Source organism: Glycine soja, chromosome 20 (assembly GCF_004193775.1).
Source record: "Glycine soja cultivar W05 chromosome 20, ASM419377v2, whole genome shotgun sequence".
Lineage (NCBI taxonomy): Eukaryota > Viridiplantae > Streptophyta > Magnoliopsida > Fabales > Fabaceae > Glycine > Glycine soja.
The window spans coordinates 8,077,552-8,087,442 of NC_041021.1; the positions used below are offsets into that span (position 1 = coordinate 8,077,552).

At 28.7% G+C, this 9,891-nt stretch overlaps 1 long non-coding RNA gene across 1 annotated transcript; it reads left to right on the forward strand.

The window, feature by feature from the left end:
- Positions 1–513: 513 nt before the first annotated feature.
- Positions 514–3,390, forward strand: LOC114401334. Its single transcript, XR_003664254.1, has 6 exons — positions 514–652; positions 826–961; positions 1,043–1,074; positions 2,795–2,862; positions 2,965–3,060; positions 3,141–3,390. It is a non-coding gene; the product is annotated as an uncharacterized LOC114401334 (long non-coding RNA).
- Positions 3,391–9,891: the final 6,501 nt, after the last annotated feature.

Here is a 9,891-nt window from a genome sequence, read left to right on the forward strand (position 1 = left end):
TAAAGTTAAGTATAAATAAAAAATACTATTCTAATAAATAATAAAAATATCTTAATTTTAGTATATGTAAAAAATACTATTCACATAAATTAGAATATGTATATTTATATAATTTTTTTATTTTATATATTGTATTTATCTTTTAAAATAATATTTTTAATTTAATCGGAACAAATATTTAATTACTAATCAATCGGAACAAATATAAATTAAATGTAATTTAATTTAATTCATTATTAATTAACCACATATTTAATTAATAAGACACAATCATAAGATAATTAATCAAATATTATTTAATTAAATCTCTATATATCTATTCAAAGAAGCTAATATAATAAAATTCGATAAGAACAAATAAATTATATATATATATATATATATATATATATATATATATATATATATATATATATATCATTTTTTTTTAAAAATTATAGCTTTTTTACCTAGTTCATATCTCCATACACACACGGTTAAAGCAATAAAATCGTCTTTCAAATCCATTTTGACGGCAATTTATATTCCCCAATAACCGGACCAAACACATAGTCCAAATCCTTTGTGCCCTAATTTCTCAAATTGGAACCTTTCACTCCACCGCTCCAACCCCTAATTCCTATCAACGCTTTTGCTGTCGTCGCTCGCCAAGGTACTTTGCCATTTTTTCACATGTTCTGTGATTTTTTATTCTAAATTTGATTTTTTTTGTAAATGTGTTTGTGGTTTCACTGTTGGTAGTACGGTTGTTGTTGTTATTGTTTTTGAGGAAGTTGAGATTGGTTTTTAGTTTTGTTTTTGAATTTGTGGTTTTGTGTTTGTTAGGATTTTGATTGAGATTTGTTCCGCGGGGGGTTCGAAGAACAAGTAGTTAGAGAAAGATGCTAGAGAATCTTCAGGTTCCTCCGTCGACAACGGAATCGACCCCAGTGCTGAAGTGCTATGCTCCACCCAACCAGAGGTAATGTATTTTCTCTTATATTTTATACATATTATCACTTTCTTTTTCAATTCCTAATTTTTCCCATTCTTTATTTTGCAGGAACGTTTCTGCCAACAGGCGCAAATCATCTGGTAAGCTCACTCCTTATTTTCTCCCAATCTTTTTATTCACCTGTACTTTGCTAACTTTTTTTTTCTTTTTTCAAATGGGTATTTAGTAATGTCAAAGAAATATAGCCTCCCCCCCCCTCCCCTTTTTTTTCTAATGAGCATGATGTGCTTTATTTAGTAAAATTAACACTCTTAATGCGTAGATTTTTTTTAATCTAAACAAAGATATTACAAGAATCCAATTAAAGTAAAACTTTTTTTATGGAAGAAAATCTGTTTTGAGTTAAATAAAATTATTATAAACAATAAAAATTTTCTTATTAATTTTTAATAGTTATGTATCTAAGAGTTGAACTCGAAAAACTCAAATATTAGTTAAGCTAAATAATCCCACGCGTTTGATGGTTAATATCTCCATTGTTGTTAGCAGTAGTTGCACACCTTTTCCTATGTGCATATCATATGTGATTCCAACTTTAATTTGATAATCCCTTGTGGAGGCCCATGCCCCCTTTCTTCCCATGCTTTTTCTTTTGGTCATCTCCTCGTTATTTTCAGTGCTTCCCTCTCTCCTTTTCCATAGAGAGAGCCTCTAAAAGTCTCATCAGCCTTTTCATTATTGTATTCTTATGGTAATCCCACCAGCCACATAGTTGGACCACAGTAGTTGGGGGAATTATTGTGGGAGTTTATAGCCCAGCAACTCAACAAATAAAGGGGATTTCAAATGCAAAATCTTCATAAATTTTCTTTGGAGTCTTTAGCGGAAATTTTTTTAAATTTATTTATCGAAATATATATTTATTTAAATATAATAAGTATTTTTTTTTATAATGTATTTTTCTAAATTATTTTTGTTTTAAAAAATTTACTTATTTTAAGAAATAAATTCCATCAATTTCTTAAAAAAATATTTATTTTAAAATTATTTATAGTCTTGTGTTGAAGTTATTTAGATTTGGTAGCCAAAGTAAACTATATCATGCATCAATATTTATTTACTTCACTTTTATGATGCTAATTAAATTCTACTGATATATATTTTTATGTCACTTTGTTTTGAATATATACAGAATATATTTTGTAAAATTACTCTATAAAATTAAGGACCTAATAATTAGTTAGCTGGCAACAAATATAAAAGCTAATAGTTAGGACATATTAAATCTATTTCATCAAATTTTTTCTTGCTATTAAATTTACGAAAATAAGTAGTCATGACTTGAAATGATGTGTGACCATTTTTCTTTATCCCAATAATAAAATAAAAAATAATTCCTTATTATCCAATTTGAGACAAAAAAAACAAGAATCACCCTTACATTTTTCTTTATCCCCACCCTTACTACCGTATTAAACATTATTTATTTACATATTGTGAATCAATTTCTTGCTAACTAATTTATTTTTGCCTGATTTTGACCAGCTTTTTATTTGACTTTTTGATCGATTTTTTTTTACTTTTTGACTTTTTATTCTTCTATTTTTTCTATTTTTTTTTAGGGATTTTGGTTCTAAGTGTCTAAATATTAATTCCTCTATAGTATTTTTACTGTATGATATTTGCTCATTGTTGATGGAATAACTATTCCTCTTATTATCCCTAACTAAAAAAGTTTAATCATATAGGAAATCCTGTATGATATTTGTAGATTTCTTTAAAAAGCTACAAGTAAGTTTGTAATTCGATCTTTGCCTCTGGCTTAAATGTATATAATTTTTGATTTTGTTTTTTATTTAGTCCCTATTTTTCTCATAGCCTGAATTTAACCTAAATCCAAGGCTGCTGCTAGGTGAATTGTTGTTAAGGTACGTGATTTAAATAAAACTTCTACTTATATATATTTTATTTGTGTGTACACTAATTGTAGTTAACGTTTAATTAATATTCAAATTTCATTATGTATTTAGTGTAATAGACAAAAAGGAATCACTGAATGTGGCTACTACGTGATGCACTGGATGTCCACGATAATCTTAGGATCTTTCAGAAATAATTGAGAGACGGTAATTGTTTATTTCAAACAAAGTTTGTTTTCTTATAATTGTTATTACATTATTAATTTATTTTTTATTTGATCATGTAGTATTTTAATGAAGTTAGACAATTGAAAGCAGAGAGATTCATGGCGCTTCGCATCTAGTGGGCACAGTATTATCTAAAAGTTAGAAATCAAACATAGGATGTTAAGCAACTATGTAACTTTAGGTTACTTAATTAGTTTACATACTTTACATTACATTTTTTACAATTGTTGTTTCATTTTAACATTGAATAACCTTTGTTGATAGCTAGTTTTCTGCTAAAATCTATTTGAAAGCAGAATGCAAATGATATATGTTGTGTGCTGTGTGGTTTGATTTTAAATTTACAGGTTAAATTTTGGTTTTTTTTTTTGTAAAAACAGAGACATTATTTAAAAAAAAATTTTTGAAAACAAAAAAACCGATGTTAACGAATGTGTTAATTTGACAGTTAACATCGGTTTTTTTGGAAAAACCGATGTTAACGAATGTGTTAATGTTGACAGTTAACATCAGTTTTTTTGTAAAAAATCGATGTTAATATCGAAAACGTTAACATCGGTTTTTTGGAAAAACCGATGTTAACTTTCAACATTAATATACATTTTTTAGGTGTAATTCATATTACCAACATCGGTTATTTATATAACCGATGTTGGTAATTTTACGTTAACATCGGTTTTTAAAAAACCAATGTTAACGATAATACTATCAACGTCGGTACTTTCAACATCGGTTCAAAAATCGATGTTGAAAGTCATAAATAACCGATGTAGAAAGCATATTTTCTATTAGTGATTGAAGCAAGTTGCTCTTGTCCAATTGGAAATTTACCCGTAGTGGGGACTAGAGGAGGTTTAATAGGTTCTAACAATTTAATGCATTACCAATTTCATTCAAAGGAAAGTTCACAGGTAACTGAAATCCTTGGACAATTTGATAACTTTTTATCATAGTCACCAATAGATGGTTCAATGATCTAAATTCTATATTTTACGTAAATCTTTTTCCACATTCACCTTTGTAATGTTATTACCCACTTTGCAGCAACAGCGAGCTAGCAGAACTCTCATGACTTTAAGTCAAGAATGGAAAATATTGCCCAAGAGGATGAAGAGTATTCCCATTTAAACTCATAATAATATAGGCATTTTGGGTTCAGAATTCAGATTTCAGACAACAGGTTTGAATTGCATGCATAATATAGGGGGATAGAGACAACAAGAAGATTACCTGATGATGTGTCCTAAGCAACACTTTGCAATTGGCATGAATCTCTTGGACATGAGATAATGCCTTGAAAAAGTTTTCATTCAGCTCTTCTTCTCTAAGTGCATTTATCTACAGATAATCAACAATTAATTGTAAGCAAGAACATAGTACATGTATTTCATTTAATTCACAAAGCCATAGTTGAAGACATAAAACAATAATTTAAACCTCTTTAGGGGAGAGTTGATAATCGTGTAAGAAGCATGCCACAATCTCTTGTCTTTGTGTAGTAGTTTCAAGCTCTTGTTTGAGCCTCTCTCTGGTACCAATAATGTCAGCAGCGCTAGCACTACAACTATTCAAAACCTTTGTTATCCTGTAAATATAGAACCTAAAATTTTATCAAAGAATCTACAGACTAGCGCAACAAAGAATTAGCGCAATAAAGAATTTATTCTCTTTGAAAGAACAATAAGACAATTTTAATTTTCAAATGTAAACTTGATATTCTATGCAGACAAAGTTTAAAATTCCAAAAACATGACTCATAAACTAGTGACTATAGAGGTGCACGACTAAAAACCAAAATTGAGAATCACAAGCTTAAATTCCACATCAAATACATGAATTGAATCTCTTGATCACAAACCATTCTCAGCTCTATTATGCTTGCTAGCATGGAATGGTGGAACTGCCTAATTTGTACATAATTTATAAAAAAAATTCCCAACTATTTCACCTAGATCACCCACTAAAATCCCAAGAACTTCCTATTAAGTGATTGAAAAACAACCTAAATCTGAACCATAACTCTAGACAGACACTGCCTTGAGCAACCTATTTTATTCCTAATTACTATAATTATAGCTATTTTTTATTGTCTGCACATGGAACATTGATTTCTTAGTGTGTAAAATGCATATAGGTACAAGGCATAAAAAAGTGTATCCCCTAAAATGTTGAATCCTAGGACACATAGAAACTATACCTCATTACCTCCTAACTACATTATTCTTCTTTGTCTGCATTTTACAAGCCCTACCAAGGTAATCTTTGAGTGAATACGTTTACTATGCTTCTACAAGATACATTATTTACCAGGATGGAAAATGATTAATGATTAATCAGTCAATTTTCACATCATTATCTCATTTCGATTTTTGAATACTTATTTTAGTAGTAATTGATGTATAAGTCCTACTAAGCACTTTCTTCATGTTGGATCAAGTGGCCTCGAAATAATTAAGAAAGGGGGTTGAATTAATTATTAATGTGCCTTGACTAATTAAAAATCTATCATTCTTAATGTTACTAGATTCAATTAGGCTTTTACTACTAAGTTAAGAAAGTAAAGAATAGAAATAGAAACTTAACCAAAAGTAAAAGTGATAATTACAAGTACACCGCATAAATTAAAGAGTGTAGGCAAGAAGAAGACAAACACAAGATTTATACTGGTTTGGCCACAAACCATGCCTACATCCAGTCCCCAAGCAACCTATGGTTCTTGAGATTTCTTTCAACCTTGTAAAATCCTTTACAAGCCAAAGATCCACAAGGGATGTACCCTCCCTTGTTCTCTTTGAATAACCAAGTGGATGTACCCTCCACCTGAACTGATCTACAAGAGATGTACCCTCTCTTGTTCTCAGTATAACAATCCCAAAGTAGATTTACCCTCTACTTGTACCACAAAGGATGTATCCTCTAATGTGTTAGGACAAAGAATTCTCAGGCGGTTAGTCCTTTGAATCTTTGTAAAGGGGAAACAAAAGATATCTCAGTCGGTTAGTCCTTTGAAATCTTTTGCTTAAGGGGAAGGGAAGAATCAAAAGAATTCTCAGGCGGTTAGTCCTTTGAATCTTTTGTAAGGGAGAAGAGAGAAACAAAAGAATTCAGGCGGTTAGTCCTTCGTTCTTTTGGCAAAGGGAGAAGAGAATGAAAAAGATGAATAACACAAGTTTTTTATCAAAGAACTTTTCTTGAAAGAGAAAGTATTGAACAAAAACTTTTAGAAAGATGAAGAGAAATTTCTGTAGAAAGAGTTGAAAGGTATTGTATGATGTTGAGAGAAGATTGAAAGATAGATGATTTAAAGATGATTGATAGAGATAATGTAGTTCTTTAAATAGATGCCATGGCCACATATTTATAATCACTTGATAACTCAAGTCAAAGCTTGTGACTCTTGGCAATTTCTTTAAAAACTAGTGAATTAAAAAGTTGTGACTTTTGAAAGAATCTTCAAAAACAAGTCACTTGAAGAATTGTGACTTTTGGAAATGTATTTTTCGAAATCAGTCACAGGTAATCGATTACCATTAAGGTGTAATCGATTACACATCAACAGATGTGACTCTTCATTTTGAATTTTGAAAATTAAAACGTTCAGAAACACTGATAATCGATTACAAGTATTGTGTAATCGATTACACAAGTTAAAAATGTTTAAACAAAAGTTATAACTCTTGAAATTTGAAATCTTAACGTTTTAAAACACTGATAATCAATTACAATCGATTATACATCAACATATGTGACACTTCATTTTGAATTTTGAAAATTAAAACGTTTAGAAACACTGGTAATTGATTACAAGTATTATGTAATCGATTACACAAGTTAAAAATGTTTAAACACAAGTTATAACTCTTAAAATTTGAAATCTTAACGTTTTAAAACACTGGTAATCGATTATTACCTTCTGGTAATCGATTACTAGAGAGTAAAACTCTTTGGTAATGATTTTGTGAAAACTTCTTGTGCTACTCAATGTTTTAAAAAAAACTTTTTTAATACTTATCTTAATTGAGTCTTCTCTTGATTCTTGAATCTTGAGTCTTGAATCTTGATCTTGATTATTCTTGAATCTTGATTCTTGAAACTTGATTTTTGAAACTTAATTGTTGAATCTTTGGATTTTTCTTGACTCTTGATTCTTTGGCATCATAAAAATAACCTTGGAAGACATTGCTTTCACAATCTCCCCCTTTTTGATGATGACAATCGTGAAATCAAGAGAATGCATACAATTTTGTTCTACCGTTCACTCATCCCCTTCTCCCCCTTTCTTTTTGAATTTATGCTTAATTTTAAAGTTTTGAAAATATAATATCTTGATTTCTTAAAATGCCCATTTTTCTCTCCCCCTTTGGCAACATCAGAAAGGCCAAAGTGCGTAAAACATACATAATTTAAAAAACATACAAAAAGCATTCATTGTAAAACAAACATAAAAGATTCTAAACCATTCATGAAGCAAGACATGAATAAACCAAATTAAAATGCAAACCACATAGTCCTATATCACAATCCATAAATATTCAGTCATACTAAACAAGTATTAAAAGAAATACTAAGTATTCAAATGTCATAAAAATATAGCCAAATACAAGGCTTAAAAACATAATATAATTATAATCTAAATCTATTATCATAGAATCAAAACTTAATTCTAAGTAACAAAAATTAGTTTTGAATACATACATGGTAACTCATTACTTATCCCAATTATTTTAGCATATCAATATAATTTTGACAAAAATCCAATCATGTCAAATCATACATAAATGGATAACATACAATAAATGTATTCATACAAGGGAGAAAAACTTATAAAAAATACATAATGAAAACATATATATCAAATAAGTCATAAGTCATCAAAAGTAACCAAGTAGAACCATAACACATAAAGCAACTAACAAGTTTTAAACTTTTAGAAAATAAAGTACTAATAAAGTTTCAAAACATAATTCACTAAGTACCAAATAAGTAAACAAGATAATCAAGTTTAAACACATAACAGAAAGACATTAAAACAAACTATTTTGCACCCATAAAAAAATACATATTCACTATCTTAATCAACATAACCTTTAAATATAATAAAAAAATCATAATAACTCTCAAACAAAATCAATCATCAAACATTTCAAATTAAATTAATTAAATTATCAATCAATTAACTATGCACAATAATTTCTATTCCAATTTTTTTTTAATTTCAATTTCAAATTTCAAATTTCAAATTTCTATTTTCAAATTTTAAATTTTAAATTTTAAATTTTAAATTTCAAATTCTAACTTCCAACTTCCAATAACTTCCACTTCCAACTTTCAACTTCCAGTAACTTTCATTTTCAATTTTCAACTTCCAATAACTTCCAAATTTTAATTTTCAAACTTCCAATAAATTCCAAATTTTAATTTTCAAACTTCCAATAACTCGCAAATTTTAATTTTCAAACTTTCAACTAGTTGGACACAATTACCAAAGACAAAAAATCAATCATGTATATTGAAATTCTTTAAACTAAATATAGTTAATTAATCATAATAAATTTTAACATGATCAAATAATTTTGGACTTATCTTCAATTTATAGAACTATGTCTGTTCTACTGTAATCGATTACACATAGTGGTAATCGATTATCAGAGAATTAAACACTAAATTTTAAGTATCAAATAACAATCATCAACACATATCATAGTAATTATTTACTTAATTCAATTATTCTAACATGTCAAAACATTTTTTTATTTTTTAACAGAATCTAATCATCTTAGAAACACAACGTAAGCAATTCAAGCATTAATCAATTCAAACAAAATTCAATTAATCATATATATTCAAAATTAAAACTAAATAATTTCAATAATTAAACATTGTAAACACAATCAAACAATTTCAATAATTAAACATTGTAAACACAATCAAACAATTTCAATAATTATTTTCTATTAGCCACAAAAATATACTAATCATACCTTAATTCATAGAGATGGCTTAGATGTTACATCTTTTGAGATTTTACTGATATTGTTGTCACTGTATATAGCATGTCCACTTTTCTTGGGAGAAATGGTTGTAAACTTGGATACATCTCCCTTCATATGCTTGGAACATCCACTGTCGATGTACCACTTCTTCCTTACAGATTCTTCTTTGTTGTTTTCATGAGATTTTGTCATGAGACACAAGTTGGCTTGGTCTTCATCATGATCTTGGAATGACCTATACCTGAAATTACTTTTGAAAAACAAAGAATTTAAAGAGTTCATGAATCTTGAAGTTGTGAAACTTTCTACAAGATATCTGCTCTCATACCACTTGTTGGATCAAGTGACCTCAGAATATTTAAGTAGGGGGATTGAATTAATTATTAATGTGCCTTGACTAATTAAAAATCTATCATTCTTAATGTTACTAGATTCAATTAGGCTTTTACTACTAAGTTAAGAAAGTAAAGAATTGAAATATAAACTTAACCAAAAGTAAAAGCAATAACTAAAAGTACACAACGGAAATTAAAGAGTGTAGGGAAGAAGAAGACAAACACAAGATTTATATTGGTTCGGCCACAAACCATGCTTACATCCAGTCCCCAAGCAACCTGCGGTTCTTGAGATTTCTTTCAACCTTGTAAAATCCTTTACAAGCCAAAGATCCATAAGGGATGTACCCTCCCTTGTTCTCTCTGAATAACCAAGTGGATGTACCCTCCACTTGAACTGATCCACAAGAGATGTACCCTCTCTTGTTCTCAGTATAACAATCCCTAAGTAGATGTACCCTCTACTTGTTCCACAAAGGATG